This window comes from Sinocyclocheilus anshuiensis, unplaced genomic scaffold (assembly GCF_001515605.1).
Source record: "Sinocyclocheilus anshuiensis isolate Anshui unplaced genomic scaffold, SAMN03320099.WGS_v1.1 scaffold779, whole genome shotgun sequence".
Classification (NCBI taxonomy): Eukaryota; Metazoa; Chordata; class Actinopteri; order Cypriniformes; family Cyprinidae; genus Sinocyclocheilus; species Sinocyclocheilus anshuiensis.
The window spans coordinates 50705-55589 of NW_015548244.1; the positions used below are offsets into that span (position 1 = coordinate 50705).

General features: G+C 38.9%; 1 long non-coding RNA gene across 1 annotated transcript in view; it reads right to left on the reverse strand.

Annotated features, from left to right (window-relative positions):
* Positions 1-4885, reverse strand: part of LOC107655137 (uncharacterized) — a 36277-nt gene that overhangs the window by 605 nt on the left and 30787 nt on the right. The gene's annotated exons all lie outside the window — the stretch shown is intronic.

Consider the following 4885-nt stretch of genomic DNA (forward strand, 5'->3'; position numbering starts at 1 on the left):
ATATATATATATATATATATATATATATAGTATGACGGTATTACCATGAATGTTTGATGATAATATGACGTTTTGAAAATTTTACTTTAGTAATACCATGTTTTTGCATATAATACAATGGAAATTCAAAAGCACTGACATTATGTTGTAGTACTTTATGTACTATGGGATTTACGTTGTAATTAATAGTATCATGTACTAATTGTGTTTTCAGATGTGGTTCCATGGTAATACCACAGTTTCTAGTTGGTGGTTTTAGGACATGATATGTTTCAACATTACCATGATCTTTGAGGGAACACTTACAGTAAATACCATGGTATATGACTATGATAATTATTTAGAACCATAATAGTAATATACTTATAACATTAGATATATTAATAAAAAATAAAATATATACATATAAATAAAAAATAAAATATCATTATTTTAAATGATAATTTATATATATATATATATATTTTTTTTTTTTTGCCAAAAAATATTCAAAAACACTGTTTTCTGGACTCTTTTATGCCAGTTAAACCACAGTATTTTTGGTATCTTACAGAACCATACACATACAAATTGTACAGTACATGAATATGGTAATTATTTTAAAGGTTCTTGGTATTATCATCAAATGTACCATTGGTAGCACCACAGTAAAGGGCTGTCCTTCCCTCATTTCACTCGTTGAGTTGTTTTGAAGCTTAAAGGTGTTTCCGAATTGTGCTCAACTGGCATCAGAGTGAAGCTGGTAACTTAGAAACAGGCATGTCTGAGCGCGCACACACACACACACACGGGGGATGGAGGCGGTGGGTGTCTTCCATGGAAATAAAAGAAGAATATCTGTGTTCCACCATGGCGGTGCATGTGTGAGAAGCGTGTGTGTGTCTGTATGTATGTGTGAGTTCGCTTGCATGTGCAAATGTGCATGAAAAAAAACAAAAGAACACTGTGTATTAACAGAATAAATCGTGTTGCTGAGCGGAACGGTGCAATCAGTCCATGAGAGCTTGTGTTCATTACTGCTCAAAGCCGGAGGTTTGTGGGTTCCTGAAGAACCTCATACAGACAGAAACGGTTTGATTAATTATTAATCATATATTAGAGCGTTTACATCAATAAAAAGTGCCGGAAAAAATGCTGAAAACAAACATCATAGTACTCCGATCACACCGCCCGCCCAATAAATGATCCATAAACCTGCCAAGATTTAATGCACGTCCTCTGTCTGTGCAAGTGAATGCTAATCTGGAATAGAAGTTTTCTGACAAATTTTGTGATGTAATTAGTGCTGAAATTTTCCATCAACTTCCCAACATGAGCCTTGTGTGCTGATGGATGCCGATTTATTTCCTTTTAATTAAGGACAAAACAACCCAGTGGGTGTCCCGAAACACACACAGAGGGACACACTAATAGATTCAGATCACGCATGCCTAATAAATACACAGGTAACAGGTGTAATGTCATTCTTATCAGTGTCACAGAGTTCAGATTCTCATCCGGCACAAATACTTCAACCTTTTTCGTGTTTAAGCATAAACTATTAAGCATAATGCATTACAAAAGACCACAATATCCTCAAATTGTGCATTCTAAAGAACAATATTCTAATTGAATTAAAATGGAATAGGAATTAGCATTAGAAAAAAATAGAAACATTTCAATATCATGGTATATTAATATGATCATTATATATATATTATATTTTTTTTTTTAAATAGAAACATTTAAAAACCAAGGTATATAAATAATTATAATAATTTAGCACAACAAACAATAAATAAATAAAAAATTAATTTGTCAACTTATTTTTATTTTTTTTTGGAGACAGTTTGTCAGCATCTGAGGCTATTTTCACAGAAAAACAGAGTAAAAAGGTAAGTAAACATTTAAAGGGAGATAATGGATAGACAAACAAGATATATACTTTACATACAGAAGGATAAAGTGTATATACATTTTGTTGGTGCATTAGTGAAACACATACTTCTGCTCAGTTACTGTCCATTTGGCAGATGATTTCATCATCTAAAGTGACGTACAGGACACTAAGTGCAGGGACAGTCCCACTGGAGATGTCTCAGGGTTAAGAGCTCAGAGAGGAGAGAAACTGTCGATGCACTCACTGAGGCCAATCACAATTCAAGTTTCTCTAATAGTGCTTTGCAAGCACTTTAGGTCCAGCAAATAAAACTCTTCATTCCAAGAAGCATTTTTCACTGTATAGGACTCTTGAGTCAGATGTATGGTTCAATAAATTAATAAAGAAAGAAATATTTTAAGAAATTATAAATAAAAAAGGTAATTGTGACATTTTCATCACACATTTTATCTCAAAGTTCATACCTTAATATTCAGACTTTTTTTCCTCTGAATTCTGAGTTTACATCTCGCAATTCAGATTTTTTTTTCTGCCACAAAATAAAAGAATAAACAAGATAATTGTGACTTTTCATCTCATAATTCAGATGTTTTGTTCCTACCAATTGTGAGTTTATATCTGACAAATCAGACTTTTTTCTTATAATTCGAGTTAATGCATTGCAATTCAGACATTCTTTCCACAATTCTGCATTTATAGCTCACAAATCTGAGAAAACAGTCAGAATTGTGAGATATAAACTCAGAATTGTGAGGGGAAAAAATCCAAATTGTGAGTTAAAAACACGCAATTACCTTTTTTATTTTTATTTTAAATAGTAACATTTCACAATGTTACTGTTTTTACTGTATTTTTTAATCAAATAAATTCAGCCTTGATGAGCATAAGAGACTTCTTTCAAAAACATAAAAAAATCTTACCCCAAACTTTTGAATGAAGTGTAGATCTTGCACAACTACACATTCTATAACTATCATAACTAGTTCACTAGAAAGTCACTTTAGTATCTGCTAAATAGATTAAACAAAGTTTTGTTTTTAAGGCTAGATACATTCTTACTGGCTAAAAGACCATTTTCGGCAAATGACTAATTGCACTACAAAAGAAAAGTTCCTTGTTCCAGATTGGAATTTTCTCTCTAAAATACTCTTTAAATGACAGGAGATCTCAGGGTCTGGGTAGGGAACACAGAATCCTCTTACAAGAGCAGATAACAGCTTGTGTTTTCTCTCACAGTGAGCTTTGTCTGGCTCTGGAGGAAGTGCTATATGACGCCGCTCCTTTATTATGGTGGAGAATAATTCACTCTCTTGGATCCCCGTCATGTAATAAAATTCCACCTATTAAACGCAGCTGGCTCTCGTTAGAAATCTCCCCACTTCTGTCACTTCTGTCACCATCGCATAATGACGCAGAAGATATTCTGGGTTTAATTCTAGTGCGTGGATGAGGGACGCGTTCGAAATACAGAGAGTGACAAGAAGAACATGAAGCTCAAAGAAAAAAAAAAGTGCACATCAATGTTGGATACCAGACTTTGAGATCAACCTGTGGATGTTATTGGATGCTATTAGAAACCCCTCGCTTGCTCACATGGGGAATAAATGTTGCAAAGCAAGTTGTGCAGCTTCAAATATTAGTATGTGCTGTGGATGATCCAGATATAAACAAAAATATGCTGCATTATAAGTTCTCAACAAAAAAAAAAAGGGAATGAATAAATGAGCAAGCAAATGAATAAAATAAAACAGAAGTATTTTAACAACATTGGACCCCTTTAACTTATATTGTATAGACAAAAAAATAAAAATTAAAAAACATAATTTTTTCCAAATATTGACTTTTGGTTACGCAAAACCGTCTCCAGGTTACGTATGTAACCATGGTTCCCCGAAGGGAACGAGACGCTGCTTCGAAACGCTACGGGAACGCCTCCAGCGTGACCACGCTCTGAATCACATGTGTAATCAGTCCAATGGATGGGCGAGACGTCACGGGCGGGGTGACGTAGCGACCAGGAAGCATAAAAGCACGTGCGGTGAAACCGGCGTCAGCTTCTAGGAGTGAAGCAAGCACTGGCAGGGATGCCGGAAGTATGGCCCTGAGACGCAGCGTCTCGTTCCCTTCGGGGAACCATGGTTACATACGTAACCTGGAGACGTTCCCTTTCAGGAACTCGAGCTGTGTTGAAACGCTACGGGAACGAGAATGCCCACGCCGCCAGACTTGGAAATCCCTGCCTAGTGGGAACGAAGAGCACAACTAAGGCGAGAGAAAAGGGAGCCAGGAATGGCTAAAGTAGGCGGGGCCCGCTAGCCGGGTCGAGCTGGCGGTCTCCGCACCAAGAAGTACAGTTTCTTCATAGAGGGAGCTCTGGATGGAGAATGGTCTCAACAACCTCGGTTGAGAGACCAGAAGCTATGATTTGTGCCTCCTCAGAGGCCACACCCACAGCTGCCACAGCTCTGGGCGGGGGAGCACCCTCCGCCGTGAGAGGAGATCTCTCCTGACGGGAATCTCCCATGGAGCGCCGTCGAGGAGAGGAATCCGGGTCGAGCTGGCGGTCTCCGCACCAAGAAGTACAGTTTCTTCATAGAGGGAGCTCTGGATGGAGAATGGTCTCAACAACCTCGGTTGAGAGACCAGAAGCTATGAGTTGTGCCTCCTCAGAGGCCACACCGACAGCTTCCACAGCTCCAGGCGGGGGCGCGCCCTCCGCCTGTGCCTGGGAGGAAGTGTTTCAAAGTTAGAAACACGGCCAGCATCTCCAGTCAACTTATGCGCCACCTGACATGGCGGCCGCTCCACAGGCCGAGCGGCCACTCATGACCGCTCCCAACCGGTGAAAGATGCATCCGTCGCTAGCATATGCAGCGACCAGGAGCTCCCAGCACCAGGCCCTGAGATAAGAACCAAGATTTCCTTCACATGTCTAAGGCACGTAGGCACCGTCGCGTGACCTTGAGCATGCGAAGCGGGTTTCCCCTCGAGGAGCACCCCTTTGGT